Raw genomic sequence first — 22,198 nt, 5'->3', positions numbered from 1 at the left:
CAAAATAATTTAGACTCTTTGGAGCGTCACAATTTGCATCATATATATATATATATATATATCAATTAATCTAAAATCATGAATTATCTATAAAAATATATATCGACCATAGATAATTAATCATAATCAAATACAAGTATTAACTTACTACGTACGTACACTATATATCTTAAAGCAACATATATATAACGTCATGCTATGATTCATATATACTTAGCGATAACGTAGTTAATTTAGAAAAAGTGATAAAAATCATCTATACATTAAATTAATTCGCAGAGTCTAGTCAAACTGAAATAAAAGCGATATTTTAAAACGAGAATAACTTTCTAACTAGCATTATCATTTTTTCTACAAGATAGTCCAAAACTAAATAAAAACAACTTCCTGGCTACGAACAAACTAATTACCAAGTAAACCTATCCTTATGCTAGCTTAGCTTCAGGATAACTTGTTCATCTCTTGATCTACATTTTACTATTACCACTTAAATCATCAATAATCTGCAAAGAAAATTTAATGTCAAATATATATGAAGTATGATGAACATTCCATAAAATCAAGGGAAAATTAACAGTAATCCTAACCAGCTTGATCCTAAATACTAGTGTTCTTCTCAAAGTAATACCAACTATTAATCAAGGGAAAAATCTAGGGGAAAATGCATGACTGTTAGAAATATAGACATGAACAACCAACACAAAACAACAAGGGAAACAAAAGTTAAGGGAGCACAGCCCGCACCCAAGCAAAAACAAAAAAACACTAAGATATTCTACAAAGACACCATCCAAACTGATATTCTTAACTTGCTGCTTAGGCTTGCCCATTTGAAAACCAAAAAAAACAAGACACCAGCCAAACAAACTACACAGCAGAACCAGACTGAACAGCACAACGCTTGCACAAAGAACTGCACAACAATCTGAAAAAGAAACTGCACAACAGCAAACCAGCCTGAGCAGAACGTGCCTGACTGACTGCAAACCTGCAAAACTATGCAACACCAGGACTAAGCAGTAGCAGCAGCTACAACAGCAGGACTCAGCAGTAGCAGCAGATTCTGAATATCCACTACAAGAGATTACTTTGAGGTAGGAGGTTTTTAGTGTCATATCATGAAATTGACTAGGAGATAAGAAATTGACTAGATCAAAGGCAGACCTTACCAGGCATAATGCAGAATTTTCCAAAACTAAAAATCAAGTCATAGAACTGAATTTAAGAACATGAGACTGCAAGCTCATAGTGTATTCGCTAAAACAAACTGATCTAATGACAGTCATCTATACATTTCAATTCCTTAATTTTGCAATAATGTGATGGATGAGCATCCTAAAAATGATATTGGTTAGCAAATGTAATGATATTTTTTTTGAAGTACCTGTACATAAATTGTTTTTTTGGGGTAAAATGCATCCACAGATAAAGAAGAAAAACTCAGTTTGCCTAATACGGGAGAAATGTGTTTAAACCCATTAGCCATTAGTAAGCCTGCTTTTGAGTGATTTGGATGAAGGCGAGGATAAAAATAAGGGCGATGGTGAGTTTGAGGTGGGAGAATGAATGAAGTGCTTCAATGATTTAATTTCGTTTTAGTTAAGAATTTTAGCGTTTTAGTTGTACTTATGTTGTATTTAGTTAACAAACAACTGGTTTAGTTGATTTTTTCTCTATTATTTCAAATATTGTTTATTTAAGATTTATATTGTTTGAATAATGTCAGAACACAATTATTCATTTAATTTATTTATTTTGCTCATTTAAAAGACTTCCCTGGTTCACCATTTACCAGGATTGAGTATGAAACAATAGAAATAAACTGCAATATCCAGCTAATCCAGCAATGAGGGAAATTGAAAGCATGAAGGACTTTATCAATAAGTCAATAACATCCCATTTTATTCTATCATATGCCTTGTTGAGACTTGAGATCGATATTTAGGATTCTTGTAAAGTCTGTAATTTTTTTTATTGTGGGTACTTGGATGTTTATAGGATTTTATCCATTTAGCTATTGGCTTCCTATATTACATAATTGTAACTATTGATTCATCCATCATAACTGTAACTATATGAATCGACTTTGCAGATTTTACTTTGATTTTAGTATGACCTATATTGGAGCCGGTATGATCTGTTCCCATCTAGTAAACCTATCATTGCTTCTTGGTGCTGTTTTATCGTGGGGAGTAATGTGACCACTTATCGGGGACCTTAAAGGGAAATGGTTCCTGTCGTCACTGCCAGAAAGTAGCATGAAGAGTCTGAATGGATACAAGGTATGTACGGAATTTGAGGTTCTAGATTATTTGTGAGTTTTACAATAGTTTGCATTGATGTAGACAAATCTCATTTACAAGCTTGATTTCAGGAAACATTTCTTGGGGAGGACCAAATTATAGTAACTATGTATATTTCCTAGATTTTGCGATTATAACTACATTTCTTCAATTGTTTTGATATTTTTAGTTTTTATACATTGGGTACAACTGATGGTTGATTTTGAAATGCTTCTACCAAACTTGCAATGCCACACAAATTTACTCTATTTTTAATCCTAAGTGTTGGTTTTGCAACTAAATACTCCCCTCCCCGCTTGATGGTTTAAGGTTGAAGAAGAAGAAAGGAAGCTTGAAGCTGAAGAAACAGAGAAGCAGTGCTCGAAAGTAAACAATGAACTGAAAGAATAGGAGAATAAATCCAACCATTTTAAAGAGTTGGAGGAGAGGTAGCCAAATCTTAGTTTCCAAGGGGAATATATCTTATGAAGAGCAATATATCTTATGAAGAGCAATATATCGTATGATGATTAATGTTCTTTAGTTTCCAAGGGGAAGTGTTGTGTTTTATAACTATGTATTCATATAAATACTGTGAGGTACCTGTATGTGTGAATGCTCGAGTTGTTCCATCAGCAGTTGGTCCTGCACTAGCAAGCACTCACATAAATCGATATTAATTTGGGTGCTTCTCGTACAATAATAGCCTCAAACAAAAGACACGATAACCAAAGGGACGACACTACAAACTACAACCACCTTCTTAGCTCTTATAGACAGTAGGCTTTCACTGAGTTGCTTTTCCAGCTGCTGTAGTTCTTTCATGCTCAAGCCTGATAAATCTTTACCCAGCATCCTCCTGTAATTGACAATGTTTGTTACTAACCCTGCCTATGACAGAGTTTAGAATAAAAGAGAAAACTTGAATCAATGACAATTTTGAGGAAATATAAATTTGTCTCAATTGGAGTTTTGTTATCTGGTCTTTCAGACTATCAATCTCCTTCAAATCTTCTCCCTGCAAATAAAAAAGAGACCCAATAAAAAGAGAACAATTCGATAAGAGAGACATGTTTATACAAAGTAAGCAAAGAATTGTCTAGCTGGCCATAATCAACAAAAATCATGCCTAACATTAACCAGATACTTAAAAAATGTCTAACTATATAAGTTATGCAACAGAGAAACAAAGGGAGACATCTTTGTAATCATCAATCAAGTATGAAAATCTAAACAATTCATCGGGAACTAACAACAGAATTTGAGTTAAGACCCTTGTACCTCAATCATGAGTGTTGTCTTTCCGCTTTGTACCTTAAACAAGACCAGTCGGGATTGCTGAATTTGGTCTCAAAGAAGGCACATGTGACGTGACGATGTAATACCCATAAAACCTAGCCATAAAGGACATATTCCAATTCAACCAAATAAATGTGATAACTCCAGGAAAAAAAAGCTCTAAAAAAATCAAGAAACAAGCAGCAACATAGCATCACTCCTTGTTACAAGTGCACAACTCAGCTAAACTATACTACTAATCGATTCAGTGCTCCTAAAAATGCTTAATTTATCAACTAGGTCATCCCAATGTTGAAAAAAAATTCATAAATTTTATGCCAAAGTTATGTTTGGAGAATTGTGAAAACTATCAATCGGGGTTTTGAAGGAAATAATGCCCTTGGTCCAAGTATGCATTCTATGTTAAGTCTAATAAATGCGGTTCAGTATTAATTAACAAGTTAATAATTCAGTGAGATCAAGTGAGCTGAATGCCTAGCTAGAGGCCGCTTCAGTTCAAGTGGAATTAATGATATTAATCCACAGCTTACTCTTGACTGAACCCGTAGGGTCACACAAATAGTACGTAAACGGATCAAGTATTTAATGGCATTAAATACTCCATCTATGAAAATTCGGAACCGACGGATCTTGGTTTCAGTGGGAGCTAAGATCGTCACAGGCAAGAAATGAATACTCCGGAAACGATGATATTGCCGGAAACGGAAATATGGATCGTATCGGAAATATGAATATTATCCAAGTCGTAGATGTTGCCGGAAACGGAAACATGGTACGTATCGGAAAATATTATTGGAAATGGAAATATTACCAGAATCGGAAATATTGCCGGAAACGGAAATATTGTCAGAATCGGAAATATTACCGGAATCGGAAAATAATTCCGGAAACGGAAATATTAAATATTGTTCGTATCGGAAATAGATTCCGGAAATGGAAATTTAATCGGAAGCGTATCGTACGAATTAGCATCGGACGAGGCCTGCCGGACGAAGGCCCAGCACGAAGCCGGGCCATCGCCCAGCAAGCACGCACGCCACAAAGGCAGCGCCCAGGCCTACCGCAAGGCAGGCCCAGCGCGCGCCAAGGCCACGGATGCGTGGGCCGCGCTGCGTGGGCTGCTGCTCGCACGCGCATGGGCAGCCCTTGTGGCTGCCGTGTGTGTGTGAGTTTGTGCTCATGCGTGATTCCTAAATCTACAAGAGTCAGTGTATGATTAAATTTCTATTCCTAATTGGATAAATTAATTAAATAGAATTCATGTAGGATTCTAATTTCAATTAATTCGTATCCTACTAGGATTACGATTCCTTTTCCATAACTCTATAAATAAAGGCCTAGGGGTCATTATTTATACAACAAGTTTCAAGTATTCAAACTAAGATTTTTAAGCAGAAAAATCAGCCAATATTCTTGCCTACCTAACCGAAAATATTAGAACCTTAAGGGCGATTCTAGTTGGTCAATCTTAAGGCGGATCCGGACGTGCTGTGGACTATCTACGGAGGGACGACATTTGGAGTCCTAAAGACTTGTTCTTGTTCGGTTCGGGCGCAGCTAGGGAAGGCACGCAACAAAGAGTATGCATCTAAACTATGCTAAATGATTATGTGTAAATAATATGTTTCCTGGCTTTATGGTTTTTTCCGCATGATTTATGAACTGTCATATGAATCATAACCTAACAGTGGTATCACGAGCCCCTTATTATTTTCATAATCTAAATTGCATGAACATGGTTAAATATTACAAATTTGCAAGAATTAAAAGGGGTGATTAATTTTCGTAATTGTTAATTAATTGCAAATTGCGTTTATTTAATTATACGTACGCAGTTTTTCGGCAGTTTCTTCGTTACTCATCCAAATCGAGTGATTTTTGTGTCAATTCCGCATGTAAAAGGCATTCTAAAATTTTGACAAAAATAGTATTTTTCTGCCGAACCCAGAATTCTCAAATTCGAAGCCTAACTATGACTTTTCGAAGGTTTTAGTTTTTCGAATGCAAAATTTCGTAAATTTAAGATGTTAAATTAAATATTTGCGATTCTTGTTGATAAATCTTGAATTTTTGATTGACCTACTGCATATGTTTAACAAGTTTGAATGCCTAGTCTTGTTAATTATGCAATCTAATTTGTAATTATGATTAATTTGTTGAAAATTAGAATAATTTAGAATTAATTTGATTTTCATAATTAATTGTAATTTAATTAGAAACCTATGATTAAAAACCACCATAAAAATTGTAAATTTACGATAAATTTTAAATTTTTATGACCTAGACTTGAATCCATAACAATCGGAAATCAATTGGATAATAAATTTTCGATTTTTTCGCCCTAAAATTATGAAATTAATATTATTTATTAATTTGTCATTAATTTTAAATATAAATTTTAAAATTTTATGCGATTCGTTCATAAAACTTGCACGCACGAAGCAATGGACGCTTCGTGTTACCCTTAAGGGGTGTTGTATAATGCGGGCATGCGACGACGAGCAAGGGAGCTCGTCGCCCGTGCGGCACGAATGCAATGAGCAAGGGCGTAGTGCACGAGCACAAGGCAGCAGCCCTGCCTTGTGTCGTGTGCCACGAGCAATGAACGAATGGGCATGGGCGAAGGGCGAGCCAAGGCAGTCGCGTGTGGGCAGCAAGCGAGCTGCGCCACAACGCGCGCTGCCTCGCACAAGAGCGCGCAGCCTCGCGCGCAGCGAGCGCAAGCTCGCGTGCCACGAGCGCTGCGCCCAGCATTACTCGCGCGCACAGCGCGCGATGTCGCCCGCCCAGCGAGCGATGTCGCGCCCCAGCGAGCGATGTCGCGCCCCAGCGAGCGATGGCTCGCGCGCACAGCGAGCGAGCTCGCGCGCCCAGCGAGCGATGTCGCGCGCCCAGCGAGCGATGTCGCGCGCGCGCACTGCGAGCGATAGCTCGCGTGCGATGGGCGCTGTGCGGAGGCTTGCGATAGAACAGCAGCAGCTATGCGACGAGCGCATGGGCTGCGCGCACATGGCCAGCAATGGCTGTGTGCGTGCGGCCCATGGGCGTGCAACGCGTAGGGTGTTTGCGTTACGATTAGATCGTTTTGAATGTTTAATTTGAAAATTTCAGTTCACGTAATTTTAATTAATTTTAAAATTAATAATTTGAATTAATTTCTTGGATTTTAATTTTGAATATTATAATTATAATAAATGGTATTTATTCTAATTATTTTACTAAAATTAAAATGATGAATTAATTTAAATGCGACTGAAATTAAATTAAATTTTTGGATTCAATTATAAATTTATATGAGCTTTAAATTTTAATTAAATTTGTATGTTTCCGGTTAGACTAGAAATACAATTTTATGTTTAAAATTAGTAAAGCATATGAATTTATTGGTTTGAGTGGGAGCGCTTTTTAGTCATAAACTCTTGATTAGGTCTACAAATCCTTAAGGTTAAAACAACTTGATTAGAATTAATAAGGACTGAATAATTGGTAGATTATTGGTGCCCTTGATTAATTGCTGCAAATGTTTACGTGATGCATAATGTGTTTTACTAACCAGCTATGTGGGCCATTCATGATAATGAATGGGTGAATGGTATATATTGTATATGTACTGTTTTGCAGGTTATGAAGTGACTAGTATGGCCCAAATAGGATAGAAAATATGGTCTGCGTACCATTAATTTGAATGTAATTGGTCTAAAGTACCAAAGTTATTTTTCAATTCAAATATGGTCTGCGAACCATCAAATAGTTGTAATTAGTTATAGCTTATCCTATTTGAAGAAAATGGTGCCTCCCACGGAGATTTTCAAGACGGACTTTGAAGTCAGAGCTTCAAGATGAAGTCGGGCCATACTAGATCACAAATATCTTATGCATGTTTTAAGTTATTTATTGTTTTAAATATGTCTTAAAATGCATGAGATCAAAAGCTTGATTATGTTGCATGATTAAGGATTTTAGTTCACTTAAAATCTAACCAACATAGTAAGAGCCTTAAGTTCCAAACTTAAAAATTGAGTTAAAAGGTGCCATGCCAAAATATACACTTGCTTGGATATCCTTTACATCAATCTAGTAATAGTTTTCGCTCAGCGAGGTGTTACTTATTGGTCCTAAAGGGGCAAGGTACACAAATAATTGTGAGTACATGTTAGTTTTGGTGAAACTCAACGATATAAGTAAGGAGTCCTTTTATGTCGTGGCAAATTCGATAGGTTTACCTAATAAGTTCTTAGACGTACCTATCAACCAAGAATAGTTTCTAGACTATTAGCAAAAGGCTTTTGCTTACCTAAGATGTTCTAGGATTAAGTCGACAAACTGTGCTTAGTTCTTCAATGATTTTAGGATCTTGGAATCATTTTATTCACACCTACCGGAACACATAATTTGAATAAAATGCTTAATAAACATTGAATTATGCATGTATGCTAGAATTTAAGTTTATTAAGAGAAACTGTGAATGGTTATTTATTTGTTTATTCTTTTCAATTGTAGTTTTTAATATGGCAAACAACAATTCATTCAACATTCGATCAATTCTCGAAAAGGAGAAGTTGAACGGGAAAAACTTCCTTGACTGGCAAAGGAACTTGCAAATAGTTCTTATGCAGGAAGAAAAGGAGTATGTCCTAGATGAGGCGATGCCCGAAGCTCCAGGCGACGGGGTCACTCAGGCAGCCCTCAATCGTTGGATTGATGCCAACAAGGATGTGAAATGTCTAATGCTCGCCACCATGAGTGCGGATCTGCAGAAAACGTTCATCAACTCAGATGCTTTCACAATCATCAGTGAGTTGAAGAACATGTTCCAAGATCTGGCTCGAGTCGAAAGATTCGAGACTCATAGGAAAATTCTTGAGACCAAGCTTAAGAAAGGCGAGCCCGTAAGTCCACATGTTCTCAAAATGATTGGACTCATTGAGAATATGAGTCGGCTGGATCAGCAATTTTCTCAGGAAATGGCTATAGACACCATCCTCCATTCTCTTCATAGCGGGTATGATCAGTTCAAACTGAACTACAGTATGAATAGTCTGGACAAAACGCTCACTGAGCTTCACGGTATGCTGAAGACCGCTGAAAAGACGCTCAAAAGTGATAAGCAGGATGTGCTTATGGTGCGTGGGGGCAAGTTCAAGAAATCTGGAAAGAAGAGGAATGCTAAGAAAGGTGGCAACAAGGCCAGCCCAACTAAGCAAACTGGCGCCAAATCTGCAAAGAGGAAGGTCAGTCAACCCACTTCTGAATCCGAATGCTTCTACTGCAAGAAGAAGGGGCATTGGAAGAGAGATTGCTTGAAGCTAAAGGAAGATCAGAAGAACGGAACAGTCGTTCCATCTTCAGGTATTTTCGTTATAGACTGTATACTTGCTAATTCAACTTCTTGGGTATTAGATACAGGTTGTGGCTCACACTTATGTTCCAATCCACAGGGACTAAGAAGAAGTAGAAAGTTAAGCAAGGGTGAAGTCGACCTACGAGTGGGAAATGGAGCACGGATTGCTGCATTAGCTGTAGGAACTTACTATTTGTCGTTGCCCTCCGGGCTAGTTTTGGAACTGGAAGAATGTTTCCATGTTCCAAGTCTTACTAAAAACATCATTTCAGTTTCTTGCTTAGATGCTAAGGGATTTTCCTTTTTAATAAAAGACAATAGTTGTTCGTTTTATTTTAAAGAGATGTTTTATGGATCTGCTAGATTAGTCAATGGACTTTATTTATTAGATCACGACAAACAAGTATATAACATAAATACCAAAAAGGCCAAAAAGGATGATTCAGATCTCACCTATCTGTGGCATTGTCGATTAGGCCATATAAACTTGAAACGCTTAGAAAGACTTCAAAGGGAAGGAATTCTAGAACCATTTGACTTAGAGGATTATGGTAAATGCGAATCATGTTTACTTGGCAAAATGACAAAGCAACCTTTCTCTAAAGTTGGAGAAAGAGCAAATGAACTATTGGGTTTAATCCATACAGATGTATGTGGACCAATGAGTACAAATGCTAGAGGTGGTTTCAGCTACTTTATCACTTTCACTGATGACTTCAGTAGGTATGGTTATGTCTACCTAATGAAGCATAAGTCTGAATCCTTTGACAAATTCAAGGAATTTCAGAGTGAAGTAGAGAATCAATTAGGCAAGAAGATCAAGGCACTGCGGTCTGATAGAGGCGGTGAATATCTGAGCTATGAATTTGATGACCATCTGAAAGAATGTGGAATTCTATCAGAATTGACTCCTCCTGGAACACCACAATGGAACGGTGTGTCAGAACGGAGGAACAGAACCTTGCTAGACATGGTCAGGTCAATGATGGGTCAGGCCGAACTTCCATTAGAATTTTGGGGACATGCACTAAATACAGCTGCACTCACTATAAATAGAGCTCCGTCTAAAGCTGTCGAAAAGACTCCATACGAATTATGGTTTGGAAAGCCTCCAAATGTGTCTTTTCTTAAGATTTGGGGATGTGAAGTATACGTCAAACGATTAATTTCAGACAAACTTCATCCAAAATCTGACAAATGTATCCTTGTGGGCTATCCAAAGGAAACAAAGGGGTATTACTTCTACAATACATCTGAGAACAAAGTGTTTGTTGCTCGAGATGGTGTCTTTTTGGAGAAGGATCATATTTCCAAAATGACAAGTGGGAGAAAAGTAGACCTCGAAGAAATTCGAGTCGAACAACAAACTCTAGAGAATGCTCAAGATGACATTCAGGATGAAACTCAGAGATCTTTAGAAGAATCTGGTGAGAATCATGGTCAATCTAGAAATGTTACCCCGCGTAGATCGCAAAGATATAGATCTCAACCGGAAAGGTACTTAGGTATTTTGACGAACGAGAGCTATGACGTTCTATTACTTGAAAGTGATGAACCTGCGACTTACAAGCAAGCTATGACGAGCCCTAGCTCCAAGCAATGGCAAGAAGCCATGCAATCTGAATTAGACTCCATGTCTGAAAACCAAGTATGGGATTTGGTCGATTTGCCAGATGGCTACCAAGCCATTGGAAGCAAATGGGTTTTCAAACTGAAAAAGGACAAGGATGGGAAACTTGAAGTTTTCAAAGCTAGATTGGTTGCAAAAGGTTACAGGCAAGTCCACGGTGTGGATTACGATGAAACCTTTTCACCAGTTGCAATGCTAAAGTCTATTCGAATAATGTTAGCAATCGCTGCATATTACGATTACGAAATATGGCAGATGGATGTCAAAACTGCTTTCTTAAACGGCGTTTTAACAGAAACTGTGTTTATGACACAGCCTGAAGGTTTTGAGGATCCAAAGAATGCTAAAAAGGTATGCAAGCTAAAGAAGTCAATCTACGGATTGAAGCAGGCATCCAGGAGCTGGAATATACGTTTTGATGAAGCAGTCAGTGACTTTGGTTTCATCAAGAACGCGGACGAATCTTGTGTATACAAGAAGGTCAGTGGGAGCAAAATTGCTTTCCTAGTATTATATGTCGACGACATATTGCTTATCGGAAATGACATTCCTATGTTGAACTCTGTCAAGATTTGGCTTGGGAAATGTTTTTCGATGAAGGATCTAGGAGAAGCACAGTACATATTGGGCATCAAGATTTACAGAGATAGATCTAAAAAGATGATTGGACTTAGTCAAAGCACTTATATCAATAAGGTGCTTGATAGGTTCAAGATGGCGGACTCCAAGCGAGGCTACCTACCCATGTCTCATGGAATGACTCTAAGCAAGACTCAGTGTCCAAAAACACTTGATGAGCGTAGACGAATGAATGGGATTCCATATGCATCATTGATTGGTTCAATAATGTATGCTATGATATGTACACGCCCGGATGTTGCGTACGCACTCAGTGCTACGAGCAGATACCAGTCAGACCCAGGAGAGGCGCATTGGACTGCTGCCAAGAACATTCTGAAGTACCTGAAAAGGCACAAAGATGACTTCCTGGTCTATGGTGGAGATGATGAATTAATTGTTAAAGGCTATACGGACGCAAGTTTCCAAACCGACAAAGATGATTTCAGATCACAGTCTGGGTTTGTCTTCTGCCTCAACGGAGGAGCAGTAAGCTGGAAAAGTGCTAAGCAAAGCACCATTGCGGATTCTACAACTGAAGCGGAGTACATTGCTGCACATGAAGCAGCAAAGGAAGCTATATGGCTAAGGAAGTTCATAGGAGAACTTGGTGTAGTCCCCTCCATTAAAGGACCAATAGCCCTGTATTGTGATAATAACGGAGCTATTGCACAGGCAAAAGAGCCTAGACACCACCAGAGAGTCAAGCATGTACTTCGTAGATTTCACCTTCTACGAGAGTTCGTTGAAAGAAAAGAAGTCGAGATAAGCAATATTGGAACTGATGACAACATATCAGATCCATTAACTAAACCTCTGCCGCAAGCGAAGCACAACTCGCACACTGCAGCTATGGGAATCAAGCATATTGGAGAATGGCTTTGATGTCTCTGTTTAATGTTTTAAAGTTTTAGAGTTTAAATCTTTGTAAAACATTATTGGTTAATCATTCACAATAAATGAAAGAAATTCATTTTTCCATTTAATTTGTGGTTTATTAAATGATGAGTCCCTTCAATTTGACGATATATTCAAGATAGACTGTCAGGACCAGTCCTGTGACTAAGAAATGTCTATCAAGTGAACTTGAATGTCAAAGGTTGAAAAATGGTCCCTAATCGGAGTTTTCTATAAAATTGGACGCATAGAAAACGTTAGACGATTAGAATGCAAGATGACTAGTAGTTCGGTTTCTTGAACTATGTGGACATGGCAATGTCATAATCATTTGCATAGATACTTACTTTGGGAAGACTAGTATCGGACAAGACCTATGAAACTTTACTGTAAGAGATGAAAGTCTGTCATAAGTAAATTTCATTAAATTATTAGACACTAAATCCTCAATACCTGAGTGATTTGAGATTACTTGTTTGAGAACTGGTTGCTTTGACGTTGACCAACCGTCGCACCGTAAAAGGAGGCTATAAAGGCAACGCTCAGGTAATCACCTATCAAACGAAGTCTAATCTCAAGATCGCAAGATTGGGATTGTCCTCCCATAAATCGGGAAGAGATGCTTAAAAGTTGTACAAGGCCACTCGGAGAGCTAGAAACTGTGAAATGCATGGCCGTGCTCGGATGAATCATAGGCTATGATTATCTGTTTATTTGATCAGTTGAACTCTGAAACCGAGGAACACCTCTGGACATAATAAGGATGACAACTCTTACCTTATGTTCAAAAGCAAGCATCGAGCGACAAAGGAATTAGGAAATGCACACTTGTCCCTAAGGACAAGTGGGAGACTGAAGGAAATAATGCCCTTGGTCCAAGTATGCATTCTATGTTAAGTCTAATAAATGCGGTTCAGTATTAATTAACAAGTTAATAATTCAGTGAGATCAAGTGAGCTGAATGCCTAGCTAGAGGCCGCTTCAGTTCAAGTGGAATTAATGATATTAATCCACAGCTTACTCTTGACTGAACCCGTAGGGTCACACAAATAGTACGTAAACGGATCAAGTATTTAATGGCATTAAATACTCCATCTATGAAAATTCGGAACCGACGGATCTTGGTTTCAGTGGGAGCTAAGATCGTCACAGGCAAGAAATGAATACTCCGGAAACGATGATATTGCCGGAAACGGAAATATGGATCGTATCGGAAATATGAATATTATCCAAGTCGTAGATGTTGCCGGAAACGAAAACATGGTACGTATCGGAAAATATTATTGGAAATGGAAATATTACCAGAATCGGAAATATTGCCGGAAACGGAAATATTGTCAGAATCGGAAATATTACCGGAATCGGAAAATAATTCCGGAAACGGAAATATTAAATATTGTTCGTATCGGAAATAGATTCCGGAAATGGAAATTTAATCGGAAGCGTATCGTACGAATTAGCATCGGACGAGGCCTGCCGGACGAAGGCCCAGCACGAAGCCGGGCCATCGCCCAGCAAGCACGCACGCCACAAAGGCAGCGCCCAGGCCTACCGCAAGGCAGGCCCAGCGCGCGCCAAGGCCACGGATGCGTGGGCCGCGCTGCGTGGGCTGCTGCTCGCACGCGCATGGGCAGCCCTTGTGGCTGCCGTGTGTGTGTGAGTTTGTGCTCATGCGTGATTCCTAAATCTACAAGAGTCAGTGTATGATTAAATTTCTATTCCTAATTGGATAAATTAATTAAATAGAATTCATGTAGGATTCTAATTTCAATTAATTCGTATCCTACTAGGATTACGATTCCTTTTCCATAACTCTATAAATAAAGGCCTAGGGGTCATTATTTATACAACAAGTTTCAAGTATTCAAACTAAGATTTTTAAGCAGAAAAATCAGCCAATATTCTTGCCTACCTAACCGAAAATATTAGAACCTTAAGGGCGATTCTAGTTGGTCAATCTTAAGGCGGATCCGGACGTGCTGTGGACTATCTACGGAGGGACGACATTTGGAGTCCTAAAGACTTGTTCTTGTTCGGTTCGGGCGCAGCTAGGGAAGGCACGCAACAAAGAGTATGCATCTAAACTATGCTAAATGATTATGTGTAAATAATATGTTTCCTGGCTTTATGGTTTTTTCCGCATGATTTATGAACTGTCATATGAATCATAACCTAACAGGTTTCCCATCATTATATATTGAGAGGAATGAAAAGATTACTAGCAGATTGTAAAACAAATTAAGGTGATTCGTTTATGCTAACCTGTTGTAAATGAAAATGAGGGGATTCCGAGATGTCACCAGTGATTCTCTGGGAGTGTATTCAAATTTTCCAATGAGCAGTTGGTTTTTGGAGAGTGTGGGTTGACTCGGGTAGGGATTGCTATGTTGTGGGAGCAGGGATGGGAGAATTAAGCGGGGTTAAGAGGGGAAATTTGGCTAAAATTATAAGCGAAAAGTTTTGGTTTAGCGGGCTTAACTGACGTGGGTTACACGTGTGTTTTATTCACTAACAGTGACGCTCTATAGCTTGAAGCTATAATAGAAGCTATTCTTCAAAACAAAAAAAAAAAACATATATTATGCACCTGGAGATATCATGTCTGCAACAATATGCTAAACTAAGCCAAATAAGTATACCAAGAATATCCCTTATCAAGATTGTTCCTCCTTCCAGAAAAATATTGCCATCGTACAGTCATTTTTACAGTTTTTTTTACTCTCTAGACCTGGACGGAATAATTGGAACCATCATAAATTGTGAGCTTAGAACTCAGGTTGCACAAAATCACATAAAAACATTCGAGAATCCTAAATCTGAATTAGATTCTACATCAACACTAGAGATGTGTTAAAAACTAGATCATCATAACTGCAAGTGTTTTCATCACCGGCGCTGACATTCCAAATGAGTAACTCTAAAAAAACACAATACAAGAGTTAAGTTTAATCGTCGCTTTTAAGAAATAAAGTGAAACATCATAGGACGAGCTCACCTTTGAGGAAGCACTGAGAAAGTCCCACACCTCATGTTGTTCAACAACATTAGCTATGGATAAAGATCCTAAGACATGATGATTCAGGTTTCAGATATCAAAAGGATGATTATATGAATTGAATATTACAATTTCGGATTTAGGTACCAAAGAAAATTCCTAATTGCAAAAAGTTGAACATTAAATATCATACTTGCAGATATTTGTCAAGTAGGATGCAACGATGATGCACAAAATTATCTTCAATGCTGGATGAGAATATCCTTTTTGGAGGCAAATGTATGTTATATTAAGAATATCCTTAAGCTGTCGACGTAATCGCTCAAAGTTCCTGTATGTTATATTAAGAATATCCTTAATCGCTGAAAGTTCCTGTATCTGCTCACAAAAATATCAAAAGAAATCTCTCACTGATCAAATAAGGATAAAGGATCACTGAAAGTTACTTAACATATAAAAAAAAAAACGAGTCAAACAGTCACAGATTTAGCAAACAATATAAGCAAATATGTCACAGAAAACTCAAGTAGACTGAAAGTAACACATTAATAGACAGTGCCAACTTCTGACAATTCAAATCATGTGTATGACAGACCTGTATTTAGGAACAAAGCAAAGGCATCAAGGAAAAAGAGCAAAGTAAATAGTACACACCTCCTTATTACAAACCACTTGTTATTAGTGACGGCTATAGAATACACAGCAATAGACTTCGTTTTTCTTTTCTCAAACAATGCTCCTACGACCTGTCATTTATGAGTTGTCACCGTGAGAGTAATTCATAAATCCAGTAACAAAATTTGCTTGGTATTATTATTGCATCTCTAAACAAATGGCAGTAAAATTATTCTGATGCTTCTTGTAAAATATAAAACATGACTTCCCTGCAAGTTGTCTTTACATACATGTGTTAAAGAATGATCTGATTTCCTGACAGCCTAAACTTGTCTATCTAGACATGTCATGTTAGCCAAAAAAAAAATTCTCCATACTCTTCTAATGTCAATAAGCATGCAAAGGCACTCAAATCAGATATTCCATAGATATAATAGGAAGCACTGAACTCTGAACATTAACAGTAACTTATAAAGAGGGGAAGAAAACATATATAGGACTCACTCTGGACACACACGTTTCATAATAGGCTGCAGTACTAAGCAAGTTACAAACTTTCGGGCGATGCACCGAACAAGAGGAAATTGTACCTCTTTTGGCCTCAGAACCAAACCTAGTAATCCAGCCACCAGTCGCTGCAGAACCTGTGAGGATTAAATTATACACAAGCAACAGATATAGGAGTGAAAAATTGGAGATAGTGTAACTTCATAAAACTCCTTCCACACCATGTACTCATTCTCAACAGACATCAATGCTGGAATGAGTTCCTTAGAAGCCATAAGATGGTGTTTTAATCTTTCATCCCTTTCTTCAGAAGAGAGCGTAACCATAACATCTACGCCAATAGAACCTTGTGTTTTTCTAAACAATTCCAGATGATCACCTATTAAGTCAACTATATCCCTAAAGCGTTAAACATAATTATGTTAGTCATGATGCAAGAACTCAAACAACTGCTATTGTATAAGCTGCAGTCATAACTAAAAGATAAATTGTTTACCTTGTTAGTAAATCAACAAGGTTCACTTCCTTTACCCTTCCTGCGACTTCTCCAAGGGCTTCCAAAATTATGGCACGCATCAGATCAGGGGCTTCTTTGTCAGGTGTTATGTTAAAATACCACAAGTCCGTAACAAAGTCTTCTATAATTTTATCTACGAATTCCTAACTGCAGCCTCTATAATAGGTGATTCAAATTTCCCCTTCCAGTTTTGTGGTAGAGGAACTGCAGACAGTCGAGGATCATTCATTGACAGTTGTTGCTTCCCCAAATTATAGAGGTATGCTAATTTTCTGGTTGATGGAACCTTTGGATAGAACTCAACATGATTTTTCAGGTGGCGCAAAAGAATTGCAATTAAGACTGCAACTGGGATATTCGTCCACATCGACTTACTTGTATCTGCATATATTTCAGGAAACGCATTGGGAATAGTAGTAGAAGCTTTAACCTTATACACTTGTATTAAAAGCCACGCATTAGGACAAAACTAAATCAACAACCAACGATCACATGATTCATCAAGATTTCCCATAAAAGCTTAAAGCTTTCTTACAAAATGCACCAATTCCCAAATTCTTGTCAGGAGCATACTACTATGTTGAAACTGATAGAAGTGAAGGGGAAAAAATGAAAATAAGGACATTACTCAGCCAACATAATGGCTTCTATTCTAGTACACAGGCAATAATTTACTGTCCACTTTCCATAACTTCTAATCAGGATCCGCTCCCTGCGAATCCACCTCCATGTCCACCCCCCTATGCTATGGTATTGCCATCGATCTATGAACACGATACAGGAAACAAACAAAAACCTACTTCAGGATATCGCTTGTACCGATTTTAGGGCCATTATAAGGTACTATGGGACGAAAGAGGGACTTCAAAATAATGAGAATTCAGCCAACGGAATGATATCAACACTCAATTGTTCAGACAACTTGCTAATTTCCACTATAATTACTTGCATACATTAATAAAAAAATAAATAAAGGTGCAAATTTAAGCTCCGATTCTATGAATAACTCAGCCAACGCAAATTACAACTGTGCAGATGAATCATTATTGATGATTTTGTACAAGCATTGAAACTTAAACAGCCATTAAACAACAACATCCAGCATCTCTGTTACTCTATTAACAAAATAGTAAGCAGAAACATAAAACACCTAAGATCGATATGCAACATAACTGACTAAAAAAAACCAATAGAAATCTCAAGTAAATAAAATACAACCACGAAACTACCTAGATATTAACCCTAAATTAAAACATAATAACAATATGTTGAATTCTTGTGCAAATCTGTTAAATTACCATAAATTACTATGAGTATGTAGAAAAGAAAGTTCAAACACATTAATCCCAGCAACAAAAGTTTAAAAAACAAAAAACAAACAAACCTTCAGGAATTTATTGAGTGAATTGGGCGAATCTATCTGACAAACCAAAGAAGATGTAACTCTACAACCCACAACTCAGAGCGAATTTCTCCAGAAAAATACTAATTTATAGAAGCTTGCGATTGTGAAGTCCAATTAACCTGGGATTCCCATCCTTATATATTGAAAGGAATGAGAGGATTGCTACAGATTTTACACGAATTTTAGGGGATTTTCTTTAGGTAACAGATTGAAGACGAGATTGAGGGGAATTCGAGAGTTTGAGCTATTCTTTGGGAATGTTTCCAGATGAGCAGTTGATTTTGGGAGTGTAGGTTGAGTGGGTTGATTGAGGGAGATAATCGTGGAGCAGGAGTGCAGGGTGTGGGAGAATTAGGCGGGATACTGTACGACGAAATATTTGGCTAAATGTTTTAGCGAATTTTATTTTGCGGGCTTACAAACACGTGGGTTCACGTGACTTTTTTTTGTATATAGCGACGCTTTAGTACGTCGAACTATGTTGCGACCCTTTACAACGTCACAATTTGCAAAGTAATATTTTCGCTCCGAATATCTGTGCGACCCTTTATTAAACCGTCGTAATTAATCCGTGTAAATATGTACCTTTTATCTGTAGTGGACATTTTTGCATGGTCAGAAGCAGACATGCCAGGGATAGATCCGAAGATTATTTGTCACAAGCTGGATGTTAACGCTGAAGCCCGACCAATCAAACAGAAAAAGAGGAATTACTCCTCGGAGAAAAACAAAGCCATCGCCGAAGAGGTGAACAAGTTGCAAGAAGCTAGATTCATCGAGCCATGCATGTATCCCAAATGGTTGGCCAACGTGGTAATGGTAAAAAAAGCAAATGTCTCTTGGAGAATGTGCGTGGACTTCACGGATTTGAACCGAGCCTGCCCCAAAGACTGCTATCCCCTGCCGAGGATAGATCAATTGGTGGACTCTACAAGCGGCCATGCACTTCTCAGCTTCATGGACGCCTTTTCAGGGTACCATCAAGTATTCATGCACCCCGATGACAGAGCGAAGACATCATTCATCACGAGTGCAGGAGTGTTCAACAACAAAATGATGCCCTTCGGCTTAAAAAACGTCGGCGCAACCTACCAAAGGCTAGTTGATCACGTCTTCGCCGATCAGAAGGGGAGGAACGTCGAGGTTTATGTGGACGATTCCATCGTGAAAAGCATCAAGGAGGAGGACCATATCAAAGATTTGGACGAGACCTTCGGAAATCTGAGGAAATACAACATGAAGCTAAACCCAAAGAAGTGTGTCTTCGGGGTTAAGTCAGGAAAGTTCCTCGGATTCATGGTGAGCGAAAGAGGAATCAATGCGAACCCGGACAAAGTCCAAGCAGCATTGGATTTGCCTGAGCCGAGGACCACGAGAGACGTGAAAAGGCTAACCGGAAGGTTAGCCGCATTGTCAAGATTCATATCAAAGGCCTTGGACAAAGGAGCTCTTTTCTTCAAAGCGCTAAAACCCAAAACCCTCCTCGGAGGAGAAGCAGAGTCCATCAAGAAAAAGGGCGTCCCGAGGAAAGTGGATCCCGAGCTGATATGGGAACAAGAGCAAAAAGAGGCATTTCAACAGCTCCGAGCTCACCTAGCCCAACTGCCGACACTGGCCAGGCCAAAGGAGGGGGAAACCCTATATTTATACGTCGCAGTCAGCCCCGAAACCGTTAGTACAGTACTCCTTCGGGAAGAAGAGAAAAAGCAGCTGCCAATCTACTTCACCAGCCGAACGCTCACAGGGGCCGAAACCCGGTACCCACTCATCGAAAAAGTTGCATATGCAGTGGTGGTAGCTGAAAGAAAGCTGAGGCCATACTTCGACTCTCATCAGATCACAGTATTGACCGACCAACCGCTCGAAAACGTACTCGACAAAATAGAGAGGTGGGGAAGATTGGCTGCGTGGGCCTTCGAGCTATTAGAATTCGGCATCAAGTATCAGCCGAGGACAGCCATCAAGGCACAAGCACTCGCGGACTTCTTGGCCGAATGCTCATACCAAGAGATGTTGGATGATACGAAAAGCACTTGGGAGGTCTTCACCGACGGATCTTCCACAGTAAACGGCTCGGGAGCAGGAGTTGTACTAATCCCCCCAACAGGGAAAAGCATAGAGTATGCATTAAAGTTTGGCTTCAAAGAAACTAACAACGAGGCCGAATATGAGGCCGCAATCGCGGGGATAGAGCTTTGCTTATCCCTGGAGGCCGAACATGTTTGTCTCAAAACTGACTCCCAGCTTGTAGCCAACCAGATCCGAGGGGAGTATGAGGCCAAGTGGCCCAGCATGACAGCTTACCTAGCCAAGATTAAATCCTTAACGTCGAAGTTAAGATCCTTCGAAGTCATCCTCATTCCCCGTGGACAAAATACGCAAGCTGACGCACTGTCAAAACTCGCAAGCTCAACGCTCAACGACCTAAACAGGTCGGTCCATGTAGAGGTTCACCAGGAAAGGAGCATTGATTTTCCACCCCCCACAGTATGCAGTTTATATACCGAGCCGAGCTGGATGGACGCAGTAATTGCGTACAAGGAAAGGGGAGAACTTCCTGAAGACAAGCTACAGGCGAGAAAGCTGAAAAGATTCAACAAATGGTTCATCATCGGCGCCAACGGAGAGCTCATGAGAAAATCATTCTCTGCCCCATTGCTGAAGTGTGTGGGTCCAACCGACGCCGACTGCATCCTAAGGGAAATCCACCTCGGAATATGTGGAAACCACATCGGGGGTAGAATATTGGCACACAAAGCCCTTCGGGCCGGATATTGGTGGCCCACCATGGTCTCCGAAGCAAAGCAGATGGCAAGGAAATGCGAAAAGTGCCAAAAATTCGCACCGGCTATCCACCAGCCAGCTCAGACCCTACAATCAATGCTATATCCCTTACCATTCGCACAATGGGGGTTGGACATCATTGGTCCCTTCCCCTCAGCTGTGAACCAGAAGAAGTGGCTGATTGTAGGGGTCGACTATTTCAGCAAGTGGATCGAAGCCGAAGCTGTTTCCTCCATCACCGAACCACAGGTCCGTAAGTTCATTTGGCATAACATCATCACGAGGTTCGGCATACCAAGACTAATGGTCTTCGATCACGGAAAACAGTTTGATAACACCCCGCTGCAAAAATGGTGCAAGAAATTCGGCATCCACCTAGCTTACTCAGCAGTCTGCCACCCACAAAGCAACGGACAAGGCGAAGCTGCAAACAAACTCATCCTCAACGCACTCAACAAAAGAGTCGAGGATGAGAAAAGCAAGTGGCTAGAGGAGCTACCTGGAACGTTATGGTCCCTTCGGACCACCGAGAAGGAAGCCACTAGGCAAACACCATTCCATCTGGTATTCGGATCCGAGGCTGTCATCCCTGTAGAAATCGGAACAGAAAGTTTGAGGATCCAAGCATACAACAAGTATGATGGAATCCATGGGGAAAGCAACGACCAACTTCTTTCCGAAGCTCTCGATCTACTAGATGAACCTCGGAACGATGCCAGAACACTCAACGCAGCCTACTTGCAGAGGGTCAACAAGCATTACAACCAAAGAGTCAACGCCAGACCTCTAAAGGTTGGCGATCTAGTACTCAGAAACGCCGCCTCAGTTCAGAAAGGACGGATCCATGGCAAACTCTCAGCCACCTGGGAAGGACCATACATCATCCATTCCGAAAAAAGGCCGGGCACTTTTATGCTTAAACAGTTAGATGGAACAATCTTGAAGAACCATTGGAATACCGATGTTCTCAACACGTATTTTTTATGATCTCTATCTGTAATCCAAGTAAGTTTTTTAATGAGAAGAGGAAAGCCTTTGGCACAATGTGTTTCATTAAACCTATCTCTATTTTTTAAATTCATTGTCCTTTTATATGCATGCAGCCTCGGATCTGATCAATCCGAGACTAAAAACAGGATGACCTTGCCCATTCCTTGATAAAATGCAAGAAATGACCAAATCATGCACCTCGGGGCATCGTCCAGAATCCCCAGATTCGCGATACCTCGAAAACCTTGTTCGCAACAAACAGTCGCTCAAATCAAGTTATAAAACTTCGGCTCAGATCCATTGATCGCCAAAGTCATA

The 22,198-nt window shown here is 39.3% G+C and overlaps 1 pseudogene; it reads right to left on the bottom strand.

The window, feature by feature from the left end:
- Positions 1 to 867: 867 nt before the first annotated feature.
- Positions 868 to 21,477, bottom strand: LOC130467473 (uncharacterized; annotated as a pseudogene).
- Between the last annotated feature and the right edge of the window lie 721 nt (positions 21,478 to 22,198).

The sequence above is a fragment of the Spinacia oleracea genome, chromosome 2 (assembly GCF_020520425.1).
Source record: "Spinacia oleracea cultivar Varoflay chromosome 2, BTI_SOV_V1, whole genome shotgun sequence".
NCBI classification, from domain to species: domain Eukaryota; kingdom Viridiplantae; phylum Streptophyta; class Magnoliopsida; order Caryophyllales; family Amaranthaceae; genus Spinacia; species Spinacia oleracea.
This window is presented reverse-complemented; position numbering and strand designations above follow the sequence as displayed.